At 41.1% G+C, this 22,923-nt stretch overlaps 1 protein-coding gene across 1 annotated transcript in view; it reads left to right on the top strand.

Moving 5' to 3' along the window:
- Positions 1-22,923, top strand: part of OVA1 (methionyl-tRNA synthetase / methionine-tRNA ligase / MetRS (cpMetRS)) — a 114,709-nt gene that overhangs the window by 17,345 nt on the left and 74,441 nt on the right. The gene's annotated exons all lie outside the window — the stretch shown is intronic.

The raw sequence follows: 22,923 nt of genomic DNA, 5'->3' as shown, positions 1-22,923 counted from the left end.
TCGGTATTTCTTTAACTTGATTGCTAATGAAATGAGTACAAGCTGAGATTTACAATCGTCTTTGTTGTTCCAGAAAGCCTCTTTGCTGTAGCAACAATCAGTAATCAAATCAAGCCAATTAAACCTTGATTTTTCACCTAGGACTTGCATAAATGGAACCATCAATTGGCCAAATGTTGGCCCAGAGTACAATGAATGGGTTGGCATCTGAATTCCCTTACAATTACACAAATTTCAGCCGCTGAATTCAATATAAGATGGCTTCACCAATTGGCACGGGTCCTGAGGTGTTTGTCAAACCCTAATTTTTGCAGAAATTTAGGTTTTATAGTAGAGATCTCTCTGCTGTCCGCCAATAAGTTTTGGATAAGATTTGCTCTAAATGATTGAGAAATGTTAAGATCTCCTGAGAATGGGTTGGAGGTAAGAGGAAGGCAAGATGAGAGAGAGAGATCTGGATTTTTTTTCGAGAAAACCCTAAATTGTGCCTATTGGTTACTCCAGCTTGCATTTAATGAAGTCAACTACTGCAAGGCACCTTCAAAATGCTATCCCCCCCGACTCCCTATTGTCCTTTGCTTGTTGAGGCACCTAGATGGTTGTCTTTTGCAGCAAATTGCCGTTCTTTGATTAGAAAATGGACTAGCAGCTCTCTCTCTCTCTCTCCCCCCCCTTCTAAGTTGTGAACTAATTGAATGGCTTAGACCTAGCCTCCAAAAACGTTTTCTTAATTCGCATGGGTATTTTTGCCAAGTGGCAACCTTCTAAATCCATTTTTTGGCATTATCCAACCATTTAATTATTTTTCAAAATTAAATAGTCCTTAAAATTTAATTTTGTCCATTTTGACCTTGCCCAAAATTAACTGCGCCCATCCATAACTAAATTGGATAGGCCATTTGTAACCTAGAGTAGTCCCTGATATCTGTTGATCCTTAGATTGGCATTAATTAATTAATTAATACTAGTCCCTAGCATTATCATTGACACTTATTGACCAAATAACTGTCTCAGGGTCAAAATTGACATGAACTGATCCCCAAAGCCTAGTTGGCATAACTTATCACAACTTTTGTCTTTGACACCCATTGCATCCTCGAGGTCCTTCGCCTGTTGCCATGAAATAACTGCCATGTGCATCACGTGTACTAAATAACCTTGCACATTTGATTATCAAATGTTATTAGCAAGATTAAAGCATCTCAAAATTTCATCTCCTCGTGATGGACCTTTTTTGAAATCCGTGCAATTGTCCTTGATTGCACTGCATTGTACCAAAGGAAAAGCATATTGCATTGGAATTTCCATAAGGCATCATAGTTACAACATTGTAGACTGTTGTCCAACCATGCTACAAGCCCCAAGCTTGTTGAAAATTTCCAGCTAGCATATACATAACATAAAATAAAAAATTAGTCTAGAAATGTTGCTAGAAACTCATTGAATGCATCCATAACTCAAGTTTCTCAACTGTTTTGACTATCAACCATAGAAAAGCATCAATTTAGCATAGACCGTGGCTGAAACTATCAATGGCATTTACGAACATGCTTTTGTTCTTCGGTGGTGCAGAAGATAGGCTAAAAGCTTTGACTTTCATTTAGTAGGTTGATGTAGCCCATTTAGGGGAAACTTCATTGAGTCCTCAAAGATTTGAAAGGAATGCTTTTTCTTGAAAGGGGATGCATTGTAGTGGTGGTTGCCTCTTTCGATGCAAGGTAGAGCACCGTCAACGCGGGTACAATTCAAGCAAATGTTTGCATCGAATTGGTTGACAAGAACCTTTGAGGTCATCATAATAGCTTGGAATAAGTTGGATGCTAAGAAATGTAAGAATTTAGAGCAATACAATAAGAAGTTTTGGGATATATTGTTGCATATTACTTATCGCCCGGTATCCCTTCATGAGTAAATGGAAAAATATGTTTGTGGGCTATCTAAAGGAATCGGGGATTAAATCCACTATGTCTAGCATGTCTTAGCTCTTAGAGACTGCTGCTATAGCCGATGCTTTGCTACATGGTAAGGATTTGGGCTTCCTAGAGAGTGGGAAGAAGCCGAAGTAAAAGTTCTTTAAGACTGAGAAAAGGAGAAGATCTGAAAATCAGCCTGAAAAGAGCCCAAACCAACAAAGAAAGAGCTCGAAAACTTTGGTACAACATAGGGAATTGATGGCTGCAAATAAATGTTTTATTTGTGAAGATGTGGGTCACATTGCAAGGGACTATCCCAATAGGCAGTAAGCTGGAAACTCATAAAATTAGGGAGATTTGAAAGAAAAGAAGCCCAAAACATTAGTGGGATTGGTGCTCGATGTTGTTAGTGTTCAACCCAATGTGGATGCTATTGAGTTGTGCAGAGTATGGGGCAAAATTAGGGATCAGCATGCATTGATTTTCTTTGATAATGGTGCATGAGCCAACTTTATCTTTGTTGACATGGCAGCCCTTCTAGGCATTAGAGGATGAGATGGGATCCATGGGGGAAGTTGGAATGGCATGTAAAGGCCATATAGAGCCTGTCACACCACTCATTGGAAAGCTTCGGTTGCATATGCAGGGATATGTGGATAACGAAGAGTTATTTATTGCTCCACTTGAGGCTTGTGATGTACTATTTGGTATGCCATGGTATCAGCATATGCATGTAGTGATTGATTCTTGTGCAAAAGAGATCACTATTCAGCATAAGGGTAAGGCACTCATACTTGATGTAAAGTTAAAAGGTGAATCTGTCCCCGTTGTATTTGTAGTTGCCATTTCTAAAGAAATGAAAAATCATGGTTTTTACTAAGTATAAAAATAATAGTGAGAATGTTGGGAATATCTTTAAGTTAGAGAAGGATCACATGTCATTTTGAAAATGTATGTTGATTGCTTCTCTTAGTCACTTTCAAGGTAGCTATTGCTTGAAAGGCCGGAAGATTATGGCATAGATCTTATCCCTAGTAGTAGCCCACCTAATAAGCCACCTTTCATAGTCAGTGCAGCCTAGGAAGAGGAGATTATGAGTCAGGTAAATGAGCTATTTGAAAAAGGGCCGATTCAACCTAGCTCATCTCCTTTTTATTCTCTAGTGGTTTTGGTGCAAATAAAGGATGGTTCATGGCGTATATGCATTGATTATCGTGCTCTGAGCAAGATCATGATAAATTATAGCTTTCTAATTTCTCGGATCGATGATGTTATGGATAGATTGTAGTGGGTAGTCATATTTAGCCGTATAGATTTGAAAAGTGGGTATCATCAAATATGCATTAGACCGATGGATGTGCCCAAGATAGCTTTTAGGACATCTTTTGGGATATATGAGTTTCTTGTTATGCCTTTTGGGCTTACGAATGCTCCCGCCACTTTCAATCAGATGATGGATTGCATTTTCAAGCCACATAGAGGATTTGTGGACGCTTTCTTTGATGACATGATTGTTTGTTCAAAGAACGAGATAGAACATAGAAGACACTTCGACATTTTGTTCAATGAGCTGCATGAGCATAGGCTGGTTATCAATGACAAGAAAAGTGAATTCTTTTTGTATAAAATCTACTTTTTGGGTCATATTGTATCGGTTGATGGTATTTGCATGGATCCTACAAAGGTTGAGGCAATACGATTATGGCCACCTTTAAGAATTGTGCATGAGATCCGCAGCTTTTGACTTCAGATCTTGTGCTTTTGTTGCCTAATCTAAGGAAGTCATTCGTAGTTTAGTGTGATGCAGGTGGTAAAAACATTGGGGTTCTTATGTAGGATGTTCGAGTTGTGGCTTATGAGAGCCGAATTCCTCACAGTATTGAAAAGAATTTGCTGGTCTATGAGAAGGAGCTCTTGGCTGTAATTCATGTACTGTCTATGTAAAAACACTATTTGTTAGGGGCTGATTTTACAGTGTAGATTGACCATTAGACTTTGAGGTACTTTCGAACACACACAAAGTTGTTAGAGAAGCATATGAGATATGGGCAAATTTTTTCCCTATGTTTCATTTTTAGATTGTATATATTGATGTTAAAAAGAATGTTGTGGCTGATGCATTATCACGTGAGTTACAAATCTTAGTCATCAGCATGGTTTGTTACACAATTGGATGCCATGAAAGAGCAATATATTACCGATTTAGACTTTGCTAATGTTTATGATCAGCTTTGTAATTTCCAAAGGCATGAGTACTTTGTGCTAAGAGATGGATTTTTGATGATGTATGGATGACTGTGTCTCATAAAGCAGTTAAGGCCCAAAGTTATTATTGAAAGATTTGCTCGTTATGGAGGATATAGAGATATTGATGCTACAGTCAAGATAGTGGAGCATTTTTTTAATTGGCCAGCTTTGAGGCATGATATAGGATAGTTTGTCAGGATATGCATCATATGTTAGAAGATAAAGCATGAAGGCAAAAGATGTTGGGTTTGTTGTAGCCCTTGCCTATTCTAGATAGGCCTTGGCAGAGCATTGCAATGGGTTTTATTTTGTAACTTCCTAAGACACTAATGGGGAATGATGGTATATGGACTATCATTTGCGGGTTTAGCAAATAAGCCATTTCATTCCGGTGAGGAAGAAAATAAAGGCTAATCATATGACACGATTGTTTTTGCAGCACATCTTTAAGTATCATGGTATACCAGAGCCGATTGTTAGTGATTAAGGCCCTCGGATGACCAGTTTATTTTGAAAGGGGTTGTTTGAGAATATGGGTACCATGCTGAAATTCTCATCATCCTTGCATCCGTAGATAGATGGTCGGTTTAAGGAAGTAAATTCCAGTGTTGGATCTTTTGAGGTTCTATATTTCATACCACAAGACACAGTGGAAGCAGTATTTGCCCTTGGTTGAGTTTGCTTACAGCACAGTGCATAGATCCACTGGCAAAGCTTCATTTGAGGTGGTTGAGGGTGGCAAGAAGGTATCACCTATCTTGCAAACTAAGGATAAGATCTTTGAGGTTGATCCTTACATGGAAAACTTGGATACAACCTGTGCAAAGATAAAGTATGCTCTTTAGAGATCATAGGAAAAGCAAAAGAGGACAGTTGATCATGGTAGACATCCTTTGCAGTTTGGAGAGGGCCGATTATGTATTCTTGTGTTTTGAAAAGGCAAGGCTGAAAAAGATGAAAGGAATTATAATACTATATCTGAAGATGAGTATGAGATACTATGGGCCCTTCCAAGTGTTGGAGAAGATCCGCAATGTGGCATATTGGTTGAAATTACCTCCACATTGGTGGATACACAACACAATGCCTTTCATGTCAGTTTATTCACCAATGTCAAATGTAAAGTTTTTAGGAGATACTTTGTGAAATTTCAGAATTATTCACCAATGGATGCTAAATGGATGGAAGAGGATGACTTGGTAGACCATCCTCAATTGTTGCAGCTTTACCTAGATGCCTTTCAATTAGAGCTGACTCTAGTTTGGACTCAATCAAGTTTAGTAGAGCAAGGGTATGGAGTATTGCTTGATGCTCAAGGCAAGGTAAAACTTCCACTCTGCCAATTGTGGATAGCTCTAGTATGTAGTGGATCTCGGATGTATTTAGCATGCATTCAAGGTATTGTGGGGACAATATGTCTGCCATGAGGTCATTACTTAGTGAACTGGTCATTGTGAGATGTATGGAGACGAGTATGAGTTTCACCTAGGCATTGAAAATATACTTTGACATTAGCTTATGATCAGTTTGGCATGAACTTTACCTCAATTTTGAGACAAAAATTCTGATAAGTTTCGGCCCAGTTTTTGATCTGTTTGAGAATCATTTATGATCACTTTTGGGATTAGTTTTGCATAAATTTTTGCGTTGAATTGCCTGTTAGTTTTTGCAATGAGTTTGTGATCAGTTTGGGGTCTCATTTACAACAGTTTGTGATCAATTCTCAAATCAGCAAGTGATCAGATTATGCCAAGTTTTCAATGGTTTACAACTGGTTCTACGGATAGCAGTATGTTAGTAAATGCCATTGATAGTTTTAGCCATGATTTATGTTGAATTAATGCTTTTCTATGGTTGATAGTCAGAACAATTGAGAAACTTGAGTTATGGATGCATCCAATGATTTTCTAGCAACAGTTGTGGATTGATTTTTAGTTTTATATTATGTATATGCTGGTTGGAAATTTTCAATAGGTATGGGGCATATGGCATGGTTGGACAACGGCGACGAATGTTGTAATTGTGATGCCTTATGGAAATTCTAGTGTAGTATACTTTTTCTTTGACACAATGTAGAGCAATCGAGGACGATTGCAAGGATCCAAGGGGGAGGTCTACAATGGGAACGTGAAATTCTGAGATGCTTTAATCTTGCTAATAACATTTGATTAAGTTATTAATCAAATGTGCAAGGTTGTTTGAGCACATGTGATGCACATGGTAGATATTTCATAGTAACAGGTCAAGGATCTCGAGGCAAAAGTTGTGATAAGTTATGCCAATTGGGTTTTTGTGGCTAGTTTATATCAAATGTGACCTTGTGAGAGTGGTTTGGCCAATAAGTGCCAGTGGGTGATGACACTAGGGATTATGCCAATCTAGGGGTCAAGAGGGGTTAGGGACCACTTCAGGTTGCAAATGGCCTAGTCAATTTAATTATAGATGGGGACATTTAATTTTTGGTAGGGTTAGAAGGGCTAAATTTAATTTTGAAAATTAATTAAATGACTGGATAATGTTGGAAATGGGTTTAGAAGGATGCCACTTGGCAAAAATGCCCATGCAAGACCTTAAAACGTTTTTGGAGGCTGGAGAGAGAAATTTAGTTCATTTAGGTCGAGGAAAAGAGAGAGAACTGGCTGCTGGTTTGAGTTTTCTGTTGTGCAAGACCTTCTAGAGGCTGAAGCAGCAAGAATCAAGCCATTTGATGCAGGTGACAGCAATTCTAAGATCTTCAAGAGTTGGCGACAACAATTGATTGGGCTCAAGGCACCTGATTGCAAGCCAAAATTTTTGTGCTAGTGCTGATTTTTGCTCTCAGCTGAGAAATTACAGCAATATGTCTTCATATAGAGAGATGCAATCAAGCGGTGATGATGCCTCTTATTATGAACTTTCACATGAGAATGAAGAAAATGCAATGCCTAATCTTGGACAAGGTTGTAGACCATGGAGAGCAAGCTGAAACTGTTGTTGTTGGGCAAGGTGCATGCAAATTCGGAATAGATAATGGTGATGGCTTCCGTGCCAAGTTGTGATTGTTTGATCTCAAGGTTTAGCATCTCCTCACATATAAATAAATAACTTGCTTCACCCATGTCTAAAAGAAATGCCACATAAGCTTCTCAAGGCCAAACCTTCACCGTAACGCCCCATAGTTGGTGCATATGTGACTCCTATAGAATAGTACCACTATAAGTTTCTATTGCAATTAGACAAAATCTATCACAAAAATGTATCCATCCATTTTTAGCAGATAATGTGAATGAAGACCTTTCATGTATTTTTTGCAACTTTGGGCCAGGTTGAAGTAACTCATTAGTGCATGTGGTTTTCACCTCATGGATGTGTTGCTCCATCCTCCTTTCTACACAAATGCAATTGTTGAGGAGTAATATCTTGCCGTGATAGTGTGAGAAGATAGCGTAACACTTGTTGATTAGACTTGATATAGAAATCCACCCAATCAAGTTGTATCTCCACTTTAAGTTATGAACAATTGCCAAGAGTTCTTTGTCATAAGTGGAATATTTTAACTCAATTGCCTTGACTTGCATCACAAATCACCCCAAAAGATTTATTGCAGTCCAGCAATCTTGACATAGGATTTGAAGAGTACATAGCCTTCTATCTCCTAAAAGCTTGGTTCAACTTCCTTGTCCATGTTTAGTGGAACTTTTGTTATGTGGCATCTTTAAGAGGCAATGTCACTTCTGCATAGTGCTCCACAAACTTACAATAGAACACTATCATCCCAAGAACATGTGTATCTCCAATGCATCTATTGGACTAGGTCACTCCATGATTACCTTGATCTTCTCAAGATCCATTGAAATCACACCATCAGAAATGATATACCCCAACAAGAGACCAATATCATATAGACTTCTTTCGAGATTTATTATAGACCAAGATATTGTTGAGGAAAACAATAATGCACTTCTCAAGAAGAGGTTGCAATGCTAGAGCCACAAGTTTAGAAAAGTAAGTAAGTGCATTGGATGGCCTAAAAGGAAGTACCAGAAACTTGAATAATCAAAGCAAATCTGAAATGCTGTCTTTGGAATATCTCTTGGAGTAATTTGAATCTGCGGACTTCAAATCTAGCTTGTTGAAAATATCAAGTTTGCCAGCTGATCCAATAAGTGATCTATTTGTTGCAAGGGAAACTTGTTTTTGATTGTGAATTGATTGAGGGCCTTGTAATCCACACATAGGCATGAGCTCCCATCCTTTTTGATCTACAAGACTGGAGCATCAAATGGGTTAGAACTGATCTGAAGCAATCTCACTCCAAAAGGTCCTCAATTTGTGCTTGAAGCTCCTTGACCTTCGTTTTGATCATTGTGTAGGTGCCTTTGAGGGAGGTTCCACTCCCAGAACTAATGCAACAATGATAGCCTGTCTTGTTTGCATCTCCTTGTTGTGAAGAAGAAGAAGAGTCCTTCTCAAGCTTCCACAAATGCACCATCATAGCTTGCCCGCATTAGCATTTCATGTATTTTGTGTTGTTCATCTCTTGGTTGTAAGCTTTGTTAGAGTCTGATGTAGATGTTGGAACTATGACAATTAATGCATTTCATTTTGGGTAGCTTGTCTATTTATAGAAATGCGGGCAAGCAATATCACCTCCTCCATTGCGCTTGCGGCCTCTAGTTGCATTGTGAGATCTATGTATAAAGCATCTTTGTATAACACATCCATGGTTGGAAAAGAAAAACTGCTCCAGTTGCTCCTTGCTTATCATTTCCTCATGTTGGGGTGATTGTGAGTCTTTAGTGACATCCTCTAGTGGTTCATGTTGGTCTAGCTGGCTTAAGCTTAAGCCATCTCGTACTGCATCAGTTTATTAGCATTTTTAAACAGCCCCAAAACACGCTTAATTAATGGAAAATGCAAATTTGATGCATGGTTTGAGAGAGTTTTAGTGGTCCTGTAACCAGCCTTCCTTCTCGGACAGGGTGGTTTAACTTGATTAAGCACTTAATTATAGCAATTAGTAAATGAACATAAACTGAAATGCTCACTTTACCTTCATAAACTTGGACAATGGACACCCTGTTGGCCCCAACACTGGCGCCCCTTTCGGTATTTCTTTAATTTCAATTGCTGATAGATAAATTACAAGCCGAGATTTCACAATCTCCTTGGCTGATTCAAAAGCCCCTTGCTGTTCCAATAATCAGTGAAGCATTCGGGCAAATTGCCCCTTGATTTTCACCCAGGACTTGCTCTAATGGAACCCCAATTAGTCAAATGCTGCCCCAAATTCACAATAGATGGGTTGGCATTTGAAATCCTCACAATTCCACGAATTTTTGGTGCTGATTTCAGCATACAATGCCTTTGACTGGTGGCACGGGTCCGAAGGTGGTTGCTAAACCCTAATTACTACTGTGATTTAGGGTTTACAACAGTAAACTCTCTGCTGTCCACCAAACCTGGCTGTACTCTGCTACCCATGGCTGAGAATTGCTGAGAATATTTGAGCATAGACTGGAGGAGATGAGAGAATGTTGTAGAAAGAGAGAAAATCAGCTGAAATGTATCTCCTGATTCGTAGCTCTGATGACAAATCTGATGGCACCAACAGCTTCAAAAGGGGGGGTAAAACACCAACTCGGTTGGCGAGCCCTTCTCTCCTAGCGCTGCCTCTCTTGAGGTGGAAGAGAAAACCTGCTTCCCCCTGTCCTGTCGTGGCGCGCGATCAGTCGTCGTCGCCTCTCAGAGCCAAATCTGATCACCTCCTCTCCCTCCACCAAGCTCCGAATGGCTGCCATTCAGCTTCCACCACCCTCCAATAGCCTTCTCCCTAGTTGCATAGGAAAGTTTTGCCAAGTGGCAGCCTTCCTAATGCATTTTTAGCCATTAAATTAATTTTTCAGAATTAATTAATTCTGAAAATTAATTTCAGCCCTTTTGATCCTACCCAAAATTAAACATGCCCATCTAGAATGAAATTGGCTAGGCCATTTGCAACGTGGAGTGGTTCCCAATCTCTATTGACACTTAGACCAGCATTAATTAATTAATTAATGCTTGTCCCTAGTGTCACCACTGACACTTAATGGCCAAACAATTGTCCTAGGGTCTAGCCTGGCACCAACTCACCACCAAAACCCAGTTGACTTTTGCCTTTAACACCCATTGCATCCTCGGGGTCCTTGGCCCATTCCCATGAAATAATTCCCATGTGCATCACATGTGCTAAACAACCTTGCACATTTGATTAGTAACTTAATCAAATGTTACTAGCAAGATTAAAGCATCTCAAAGTTTCATGTCCCCGTGATAGATCCCCCCCAAAACCCTAATTTTTGGGGGCACCGTTCAACATCTATAAATAGATAGACTGCCCACCATTCAGCCTAATCCTTTTGTGTAGGTTTCTCATTCTACCGGGCAGATTTCAGCCGTCAACCACCTACCATCTGTTGTCCATCCATCATCGATTGGAGCCCATCACCATCCAGCCTTGGGTGGCCTGTTTTTAGCCATCGTCTTAATGTTTGGAGGTCTCCATCTACAATGTCATTATAGCACATGATCAGCTTGCGTTTTTAGCATTTGGTGGCAGGCGAGAGATTGCTGCCATCTCCTCTACCACGTGACTACTGCAGTATTTGCATTTTTGCTATCAAGCAGGCCTTCTTTATTAGTAAACACCTCTCTTGTTGTCACTTAACAATTCTTTGCCTCAGCACTCTCTTATCTTTGACTGGTGGTTATTGCACTTGGAATTCATCTTTGGTGGATATCACTCTTCGACACTTCATTATTTTGCCCTTGGGCATTTTGTACACTCTTACATTCATTTACAATATTCATTCACACTTTAGAGTTTCTTCTCTCTATGTTTGTCTTTGTGTTTGAGTTTTGAGTTTTTGCGTTTTGCGTATTGTGTTTAGGGCTTGAGTTATGCTTATCCCTATTTGAGTCTTTGAGTTTTAGTCTTGGTTGTCTATGCTGTGTTTCCTCAGTGCAAACTCTAGCATATCTTCACATGGTATTAGAGCCGGTGCTCTTCTAAAGAGTATCTTGCAGTGATTGTGAAGGCTAGTCTTTGTGCAAGACTCACATGCGACTTGATTTTGACTCATAATATCTTAGGCACCTTCTTCTTCAGATCCTATGATGCCCTATCAGGGTTCTCCATCATTAGAGGCTTTAAGAAGGCATTATGGTCTTGAGGAGGAGATAGACACACCTTTACCTTTACCATCTTCTTCTTCTCGTTTTGGTTATCTTACCAATGAAGAGTTTGAGAAGTACTTGTGTTTCATGTACAATTCAGTTTACACTTCTCCAACAAATGCTACTACTCTGTTTGGATTGATTGGTGAGACGAGCCATCTCTGTGATCTTGGAGGGATTATGACATTCAGTACGTTTGGGGATCCATCTCCTTTATCTCAGCCAAGACTTGTGTCAAGTTCATATAACCCTTTTGAGTTGTATGAGCCAAAACCCTCTCATGTTTTTTCTTTTGGTGTACAGGAGCGGGATGGTTTTCAATATGTTAACTTTAATAGAGGAGGCTATTGAAGCAAATACCCTTCATTAGGTATGTCTCTACCATTTGTTTCATTTAAGGAAGTAAACCACACTTCTTAACTCCCTCCCATCCTAGCACTGTCTTCTCCACATTTTGATCTACTCACATCTTCATTTCAAGATCTTGGATTACATTCTACTTCCGCTCAAAGCAGACTAGGGGTTGGATCTTCCATCTCCGCTTCTAAAACTCTCTCTTTCTCCATCCCACCATCTAGCTACCCTCCATTCGCTCCACCTCTTGGTGCATCGCTAGGGGGAATGCCACCCTTTAACATTGTACATTCCACATACTCCCACTTTATCTCATCTTTCCACTCTGGGATGGTTGTGATTGGAATTCCCCTCAATATCCCTGGACACTCACGAATATCCCCCGCATGACCTTTCGAATGCAAGGATATTCATCCTTTGCTTATGGATTGTTGTCACACATCCCTTGGGTTACTCCTATGCATGTATTTCTATCCATTGCTCCCTGTGTCCCTATCCCTCCACCTTGGGCCCTAGAAGTGGTTACCATGCCCATACCTATTTTTTCCTTGCCCACATTTGGATCGGCTATGCACACTTCTCGTATGTATGGTGGGCACTTTGGGATTACTTCCTAAGTATATTCCACTTTACCTCCCTATCCTTCCTATCCACCCTACCCCCATTACACACCTTGTTCATCTCCTAGCACCACCACTCCTATTGCAAAAGAATGCCTTTATAGATAAGACTCGCTTTAATGGGTCAAATTTCATCACTTGGTCGAACTTCATTCAACAAGTGCTTGAATCTCAGGGACTTCGGGACTTCGTTGCTTGTACCCAGCCTACGTCAGGCGGACCCTCGATGAGCTTACCTTGATCAGATCTATCAATGGAGAGTCTACAATGCCACAGGAAATGTTGAGTTAATGCAGGGGTTGCTTCTTGAATTCCACTCTCAATTACAGCATGTTTCAATTTGGATTTTGAGCTTCAACAATTTTCCATTAAGGAAGAGAATGATCTTATAGTCAAGTTGGCGGAGTGTCGGCGGTTACTCGCTGAGTTTGCCACTATTGGCTCCCCCAAGTTAGACAACAATTAGTGTAGGGACCGGTTAGGCACGGAGATCGAGATAGACTGTTGCTACCCACAGTGAGAGACAGAGAGAGTCAGAGAGAGCAGAGTAGAGAGTAAGCACGTTTTCAGGTATAATGACGAGTGTGTATCTTTAGGTTTTTAGATAGATATATATGTGTAAGTACAAGTGCTAAGGGAGTGTTCACACCCGAGCACATTTAAAAAGCACGAGGCCTTTATTCCCAACAATCTCCCACCTAAAGGTAATGATCCTTAAGAGGAGAAAAGAATCAGCTAAGTCTAGGTATGTACAAAGCTGAAATACATATATCTATCCAACTCCCATCATCTGTCGGCAATGAGCAAACCGCTCTGTTGGAAGACCCTTCGTGAGAAGGTTTGCAGGGTTATCATCTGTATGTACTTTGACAAGCTCAATGCTTTTGCTGTTAAGTACATCTCTAATGAAGTGGTACTTCACCTGTATGTGCTTTGTCTTTGCATGAAAGACAGGATTCCATGCTAGCATGATAGCACTCTGAGTATCACAATGGAGAATAGGTAACTCTGTGATACCAAGCTCTCCCACTAGACGTGAAAGCCATAAAGCCTCCTTGCATGCCTGAGTGGCAACCACATACTCTGCCTCTGCAGTAGACAATGCAACACACTTTTGTAGCCTGGAGATCCAAGAGACTGCTCCTCTTGTGAAAGTAAACACATACCCAGAAGTGAACTTCGTGCAGTCCGCATGACCAGCATAGTCTGCATCCGTAAAGCCAACAACAGATGTCTTCTGCTTTCCAAAGCAGATGCACAACTCCTTTGTGCCTTTGAGGTATCTCATAATACCTTTCACTGCATCCCAATGCTTCTTGCCAGGGGTTGCCATGTATCTGCTAACCACTCCTACTGCAAAGGCAATGTTAGGACGTGTAGCGACCATAGCATACATCAAAGTACCAATAGCTGAAGCATATGGTATCTTGGCCATTTCAGTCTTCTCATCTTCAGATGTAGGGTTGTCCTCTGTACTAAGTTTCATATATGGAGGTAATAGAACCCCAATTGTTTTCCCCCCCTCCATATTAAAACGTTGCAAAACTTTGGAAATATACTCCTGCTGAGATAGATAGAGTAAGCCTTTCGATCTATCTCTGAGTATTCGCATGCCAAGAATGTGATTTGCATCACCAAGTTCCTTCATGTCAAAGCTGCCATGAAGACTTTGCTTCAATGAATCCAAGGTACGAGTATCCCTGCCAGCAATTAGCATATCATCAACATACAAAACCAAGATAATCAAGCTGCCATTTGCTGCCTTCTTGGTGTATAAGCAATGATCCACTTGATTTCTATGAAAGCCTTGGGACTACATGAATGTATCAAACTTATGATACCATTCTCTTGGTGCTTGTTTTAGCCCATACAAACTCCTTTTGAGTTTACATACCATCTTTTCTTTCCCTTGTTCAACAAACCCTTTAGGTTGTTGCATATAGATGTCCTTATGCAGATCACCATGTAAAAATGCAGTCTTTACATCCATCTGTATGAGCTCCATATCCTCATTCGCAACAAAGCCCAAAATGGTTCTTAATGTAGTCATCTTGACTACAGGAGAGAAAATCTCATCAAAGTCAATTCCATGCTCCTGCTTGTATCCCTTTGCAACCAATCTTGCTTTGTACTTTGGCGATGAACTAGAAGTGACCTTCATCTTGTAAACCCATTTGCACGGAAGAGTTTTCTGCCCTTTAGGCAACTGCACCAAGTCCCAAGTGCCATTTTTTTCAAGAGATTCCATCTCTGACAGCATGGCTTTACACCATTTCTTGCTGTCCTGTCTGTCCATTGCTTCCTTGAAGCAAGATGGTTCACCACAGCTTGTCAACGTGACATAATCAGCCACATTAATTGCACTAGGAACAAACCTGTTAGGTTGTCTAGTAGCCCTAGACAATCTCCTAACCCAATGGTCATTGTTTGCTCGCTGTTCCTGCAAATTTCCATTTTCAGCATGCTGTCCTGGCATTTCAACTTGCAAATCAGCATTAACAGCTTGCTATCTTGGTTGTTCCTGCACTTTTCATGGGCAATAGCTGACTAATCATTTCTTGCATTTACAAGTTCATTTACAGTAGGTATTTGTTGCTGTACAGTTGGCACATTTTACTATCCAAAAGGTATTTCTTCCCAGAATACAGCCCTATGGACCTCCTCAGTCTTTTCAGGCTATTTATGCATGTGAACTTCCTGGAAGGTAACGTCATTGCTGTGTACTACTTTCCTTTTCTCGAGATCTCACAATCTATACCCCATTTCACCCTCGTCACCATATCCTAGGAAAATGCATTTATAGGACTTTGGCTCAAGTTTGTTGTGTATTTCTTTACGAATGTGTACAAAAGCCTAGCAATCAAACACTTTCAGATGAGCATATGAGGGTGGCTTGCCTGACCACGCTTCTTGGGGAACTCCCCTCCAAAGATTTGTTTGGTGACCGATTAATTAAGTGAACAGCTGTCATAACAGCCTCTGTCCAAAAACCATGGGGTAATGCAGCATGAGATAGCATCGTACGGACCTTGTCTTGTATGGTCCGATTCATATGCTTTGCAACTCCATTTTGGGGCGGATTATGAGGGGCAGTGAGCTCCCTCTTTATCCTTTTGCTGTCACAAAATGCCTGAAAGGCCTTGGACATATATTTCCTACCATTGTCAGAGCGAAGACACTTAAGTGTCTTATTTGTTTGATTTTTAGCCAATGCCAAGAATTTTTTAAACTTATCAAGCACTTCATCCTTGCTACGAATGGGATAAACCCATACCTTCCGTGTAGCATCATTGACAAAGGTGACAAAATATTTCTTTCCCCCTAAAGATATTCCTGGCATTTGACATACATCCGAATGTACTAACTTTAGAGGAGAAGATTTCAAAGAAAGAGACTTTTTGTGAGACGTCTGTGATGTTTGCTATAAATGCAATGATCACAATGCTCAAAATCAGCATAACGAAGACAAGGTAAGTAACCCAAACGAGAAAGCACTTTCATTCTTGTTTGACTCATGTGTCCCAACCGGCTATGCCACAAAGAAACGCTTGGCTGCTCAGTCACAGCAACAGCATGGTCATGCACACTAGATATACAAAGTGGATACAAAGTATCACTCTTGCAACCTCTAGCAATAACCCTAGATCCCTTACAGATCTTTCATTTTCCATCACCAAAGGCGGTATGAAAACCATCATCATCTAGCTGCCCTGTGCTAATTAAGCTCTTCTTGAGCCGAGGTACATGCTGTACATGCTGAAGTGTAAAGACAAAGCCATGTTGAAACTGTAACTGCACACTGCCAATACTTGCAATCTCATATGCATAGTTGTTTCCAAGATGGAGAACACCATGTCAACCCCCTGTATAGGCAAAAAACCACTCACGATGAGGGGTGATATGAAAGGAGGTACCTGAATCAAGAATCCAGGTATGCATGTCATCGTCCGTATGTGCAAGTAAAGCATGTGCACCAAAGTGTGAAGAGACAAAGAGTACATCACTCCCACTGTCACTCTCATGAGTGACTACATTCACCTCTTCAATTTTTACACTGCTCTTCTTAGGCTGAGTGTCCTTCTCTTCCTTGCTATCATCTGTCTTCTTGCCTTTTCCTTTCTCTTTCTTCCATTTGTAGCAATCACGTTTAAAGTGACCCTTCTTGCCACAATGATGGCATTCAACATCTTTGCTATGTGATTTACTGTGTCCCTTGCCATCATATTTGCCCTTTTGTTGTGATTTTCCCCTAGTATGCAAAGCACTGGAAGACTTATTGGATGCATTGTTCTACCGATTCATCTCTTCCATAAGTAGAGCACTCTCGACATCAGCATACAAAAGGATTACATTAGAATTGCTCATATCAGTCTTGAATGTATCCCAACTCTCTGGTAGAGTGCAAAGCAAGAAAGTAGCCTTAAATTCCTCACCAATCATGAACTTTAAGGCAATCAGCTGGCTGAAAATGGAGTTAAACTCACTCAAGTGAGTAGACATTGCTGTACCCTCTTTCATACGCAAATCCATAAGATTTTTCAGCCAATACACTTTCCAAACCTTCTAGGTTGAAGAGCAAGGCATCAGTAATTGATAGCTCTATGGTTGAGCGTGCAAGCTCATTTAACTCATCCCAATCGTCCTGATCCATGTCCGTGGGCTTTGCCCGTTTGGTTTTGATCGGCTTTGCCTGCTTCTTTTGTAATAGGATATTGTAGCATTGCTTTTGCCAAACTGCAAAGTTATGTGTGCCTTCAAGCTTCTTTATGTGCATCAGATTACTGCTGTCATTGCTGCCAGCCATGATTTTTAGCCCAAATGTGACCAAAAAACCAGCAAATGCAGGCCCAAACTGTCACCTGAGTGACCAAGGTACAAAACAAGTACCAATCAGCAATAAATGATCACGCAGAAGCACAGATTTCAGATCTGTAATTAAATTTTCAGAAGCACCAAACCATGTGCTATAGCATTATCCAACTGATTATAGCTGTTCCAAGGGCATGTGTATCACATTACATTAGGAATCCCAAAATTTCAGCTGCAATTTCTGTTGCACATGTACCCATGGGCATAAAATTTGACACGAACAGTCGAAAGCCCCAAAATTTTGTGCTCAAAGGATCAAACACACATATGCATTTTCTCTGTCATGCATAGAACAGTCCAATTTTTCCAAAATAGAGTAATTTCAGCAAAACCCCTAAATTTTAATAAGTGTTGATGTCCAAATTGTGTGGAATTCAACCTGCATGTACATAAAATGACCAAATGCTGCACAAATTTTGCCCAAACTGCAAAATCCCCAAATTGCATGGGGTCCAATGTGCATTGATGTCAAGAAATTGGGTAATTTTCAGCCCAATTTGCACATGTACATGAAAAGCCCCAAATGTCGGGGACAAAATGTCACGAATTCCTGCAATTTCTGAGATAAATTTTCTTGTCTTGCATCACAATCCTCAAATTTGGGAAAAGCCCCAAATTTTATGGCCAAGATTGCACAGATTTGAGTGAAGTTGACTCATCCAAGAAAAATCTTACTTGCATTTGAGAAGCCCAAATTTTTTTTTTCCTAAGGTTTGCGCATTCAATGTCCGCAAGTTGACTCATCTAAGAAAAATCTCACTTGCATTTGAGAAGCCCAAAATTTTTTTTTTCCTGAGGTTTGCGCATTCAATGTCCGCAATTTCTGGTTCAAGAACACTGCAGTGTGTGTCGAGCACAAATTTGGGAAAACCCCCAAATTTTAGGAGAGAAATTTGCACAGATTCGGGCTCTGTGCTTGCTCACGTAAACACTCGGAAGAAGGGAAGTAAATCTTATTGAAATTTTTTGATTTCAATTTAAAGAAAAAACAGGCTGCGTAACATCCGTCACTTGTGCAACCCTCCCCCGTTGCCCATTACATGCGAGTCAATCGTGGAGCGCCCCCCGTCATGCAGCCCCCTGACCTTTTGCAGGTTGACAGTCGTGTAGTCGCCTGTCAGCAAAGCCCGCTGGTGTAGTGGTCCACGTTGGATCCTCGACCAGTCGCTTGGGCCATTACGCCTGCACCCGACTGTCCCGTCAGTCCGGACTGGTCGTCACCACGCTGGTCAACTCGTTTCGTCAGTTGCTGTCGCCCATTCACGACTTGTTGCACCTCGTTCAACAGTTTGTTGACTTGGACTTTGTTAGTCCTGTCGCCCACGATGCCTGTAGCCCAACCTGCAACCGTGACTCTGTCGTTGACTCTTGCAAGATTGATGGAGTGTTGAGCACCTGGGCTCTGATATCAGTTTGTAGTGATGGGTTTGTCACGGAGATCGAGGTAGACAGTCGTTACACGTAGTGAGTGACAGAGAGAGTGAGAGAGAGCAGAGTAGAGAGTGAGCACGTTTTCAGGTACAATGACGAGTGTGTACCTTTAGGTTTTTAGATAGATATATATGTGTAAGTACAAGTGGTAAGGGAGTTTCATACCCTAGTACATTTAAAAGGCACGAGGCCTTTATTCCCAACAATTAGGTCATATTCTTCTTGAACAAGTTGTCCGACAAATACTTCCATTTTATCCAGCACATTATGACACTACTAGATTGCCGACCTTCTATAGGTTGGAGTGTTAGTTCTTGTGTTACTAGGGGGTGCATGATCAAGTCCATGTTGTGCCAACAACTACAAGATATGTGGCACGTGGATAGCCTCAGTAGCCTATCTCCTTCACTACTCTTAAAGGATTCATTGATTTGTTTGCTAGTAACTCACCTATTGCACTTTAAGTATCCATTTCTAGGATATCCATTGCACCTTCTAGGACTTCTTTTCCACCTCACCGTATGCGATCATGGCCACACACTGAGCCTTTCTCTTTTTAGACTTCCGCTGCATACTTACATACTCATTGCATTTTACTTAGCTTAGCTTTGTTTTATTTTACTTTCAATTTTGTTTTTTAAAGCATCTTACTACTCACATTTGTGCTTGCAAATTGATATCTTTTGTAGGGTTTTGTATTTTAGTGTAGGGCTAACATGTAGGCTTACATTAGTCCTTTTTGAGCTGGAGATAGGAGATGTGTGCCGTTTCTTTCATGGTTTCATCTACTTGGAGTTTTCCCCTTCTACTAGCATGGAGGATTTTCCTCCCGTAGCCGATCATGCAACATCTCTCTTTGATGCTATCATGGCGGTGGCTTCTATCCTTGCTTTTCCAATAGGGATGCTTCGTTATATTTATCCACATGGTTCTTGGCACCACACGAAGACCGATATCCTAAGGCTCCTCTTCCTTCTTCGGCATCAACATCTAGGTTGAGAGGGGGTTCCTATCCTTCTTGGTATTCTACAAGTTTCGGCACTTGTCTTCGATATTGGCCTCTCCCTCGTTGTACTTTCCCCTATGCATTGCATGATTTTATCATCTTTGTATTGGGGCACTTGGGCAAGTGAACATTTTTCCTACGAGGGACAATGTCTAAGTAGCATCTGTTGCTTGTGCATTCTTCAATATGTAGCATACTATGCATCCCATTGTGCAGAGCACCACGGGATGGATTCTAAGCTATTTCCATTGGCAGATTACACCACCATTCTTCTTACATGATACTTCATCACCTTTCCTCATCATCAATATCCTCAAGTGGTTGGATAAGCTTGTACTTTTTGTGATGTGTTGGGTGTACTATTCCTACTCTCCGCTACCCCTCAAATTCACTTTCGAAAAAAAAAAAAGGTTTAATGTGGCTCCATCTATCTTTGTAGGGCTTGGTATACTACTGGGCAACTGACGAGCACCCTTTGTCCGATGCCCTTTCCTCTCTGGGGCAACTACTTGGACTCCCTTGGTAAGATAATCATCGCCTGTGTAGTGTTGGTAGGCCACTGAGTAGCCGACGTACACCCTTGGTCCGATGCCCTAGCTGATTTGGGATGGGATGTCTTGGGGTAAGCATTGTAGGCGAAGGCTTAGTTTTGGGCTTGAGAGGGACTGTTGAGCTAAAACACACATTACAGTTGATTAGAATTGTAGGGCTTGGTATGCCATCGGGCAGCCGACAAGCACCCTTTGTCTGATGCCCTGTCCTCTCTGGGGCAACTACTTGGACCCCCTTGGTAAGATAGCCATCGCCTTTGTAGTGTTGATAGGCCATTGAGTAGCCGACATGTACCCTTGGTCCGATGCCTTGGTTGGTTTGGGGTGGGACGCTTTGGGGTAAACATTGTAGGCCTTCTCTTTTAGGCTTATTTCTGGGCTTGAGATGGACTGTTGAGCTAAAACTAGCATTAGCATTTTTAAACAGCCTCAAAACACGCTTAATTAATGAAAAATGCAAATTTGGTGCGTGGTTTGAGAGAGTTTTAGTGGTTCCCCAAAACCCTAATTTTTGGGGGTACCCTTCAACATCTATAAATAGACAAGTTGCCCACCATTTAGCCTAATCCTTTTGTGCAGATTTTTCACTCTACCGGGCAGATTTCAACCATCAACCACCTACCATCTGCTGTTCATCCATCGTTGATTGCAGCCCATCATTATCCAACCCTAGGTTGCTTGTTTTCAGCCATCGTCTTGTTGTTTAGAGGTCTCCATCTACTGCATCATCATAGCACTTGATTAGCTTGCGTTTTTAGCATCTGGTGCCAGGCGAGAGGCTATTGCCATCCCCTCTACCACGTGACTGCTGCAGTACCTGCGTTTTTGGTGTCAAGCAAGCCGCCTATATTAGCAAACACCTCTCTTGTTGTCGCTTGACTAATCTGTGCCTCGGCACTCTCTCATCTTTGATTGGTGGTTATTGCTCTTGGGATCCGTCTCTGGTGGATGTCACTCTCTAACACTTCATTGCTTTGCCCTTGGGCATTCTATACACTCTTACATTCATTTACAGCATTCATTCACACTTCAGAGTTTCTTGTCTCTGTGTTTGTCTTTGTGTTTGAGTTTTGAGTTTTTGCGTTTTGCATTTTGCGTTTAGGGCTTGAGTTTTGCTTGTCCCTATCGGAGTCTTTGAGTTTTAGTCTTAGTCTTACATGCTGTGTTTCCTCAACGCAAACCCTAGCATATCTTCACAGCAGGTTGATGTGCTAGGGAAGCCACATGGTTGATGATGCTAGGGTGAGTAGTATGATCACATGGACTGTCAGCAAAACATGGCAATGCAGGCCACAACAGTTGTGGGTAGAAGATCATTGCCTTTGCTCAAGTCTATAATTGAAGAAAGAAGCAAATTGTATCTTTTGTTATGTATAGTTTGTGGTTGGCATTTTTCCCTAGGTGGCAATTAATGTTTTAAAAGTCAAAGTATTCGACATAAATGGTAGAAAAAAATGTGTTGGTTGCATGACTATGAAAGGACTATTACAAGTCACTAGGGTGGACTGCAGAATGCATCATGGTGGATTGTTTTTCAATGACGTGATCTTCTTCCTTCTCCTTGTTCGTGCCTACTATGATGAGCAATGAAGAAATGACTTGTGGGCGAATTGGAATGTTTGTGAGATTGGGTGATATTGGAGTGTTTATGGCTGATCATGGTTTAAGATCAATTGACCATGAAGGAGATGGGGGTTGAAGATCTGTCCTAGATAGGACGGAGAGGCTTTGGGAGCCATGCATGTACAAATATCTATTAACTTCTATATATAAATATTATCGGATTGTGCCTGCCTATGAGTTTTCTCATCTTTTTTGTGAGTTCTACAGATTAGGACATTCTGCCTTACATTTGGTATCGGAGAGGACTCTTGACAACTGAGGAGTGATTGGACGTAAGAGGATTCAAAAATTTTTGCTGCTTGTCTACAAAAGGTTACATGGATTTTCCTTTTCCAATGATGGAGGTTTTACCAAAAGAGATTGTGTCACTCTTAGAGGCAACAGGTAGGAAGCCACAGACAATGCACTAAAAGCAACGGTGCTAGGACACAGACTCACTCTTCTCCGAAGCCATATGAATTCTTAAAATTGATGGTCTCCCAGATTCAAGGGGAGGTGGCTGATTTTGGATGGACGGCACCCCTCGAGCAATTTGGGGTTCTAGAAACGGTGGACAAAGTTAGCATAGTATACATGTGTCTGCGTTAGCTTGAACGCATTGAGTGTTGAGAAGGCCACCACCATGGTTCAGGGAGATTTCCCTCGTAGCATGCATGAAGGAACAAAGCGGGAGTTCTCATTGACTCCTTCAAATGCTTCAGCCTCTTTTATTCTCTCATTGACTCCTTCAAATGCTTCAGCCTCTTTTATTCATACAGCCTATTCCTTTTGTCACAATCACACAGGTGTCTCTCAATCAGTGCCTACCATGGGAGTAGCACCCTACAGGTTGAGTGGGTCTCCAGATGTCTCTTTGAGAAGGAGCAAGTGGTGATGACCAAGAAAATCATCAGTCTGAAGTTCAACAGCAATCGGGATGGGAAGCTTGTCTATAATTGGGGCATGAAGATTGATAGTGCCCTTGGCTCCATATGGCAGACAGAGGGCCTTGAGATATTTCATGCTCATAAAAGTCTAACTGATGATGTGGTTCTTTGGCTTGTCTTCTTTGTCTCACTTGGTCCCATTACAGCCTACTGTAATCTTTCTCAGCTTCTGCTTTGCAATGAATGTTC

Source organism: Lygodium microphyllum, chromosome 20 (assembly GCF_053477565.2).
Source record: "Lygodium microphyllum isolate KBCC chromosome 20, Lygodium_microphyllum_v1.1.10, whole genome shotgun sequence".
Taxonomy (NCBI): Eukaryota; Viridiplantae; Streptophyta; class Polypodiopsida; order Schizaeales; family Lygodiaceae; genus Lygodium; species Lygodium microphyllum.
Note: the sequence above shows the minus strand (reverse complement) of the source record. Positions and strands in the feature narration are given on the sequence as shown.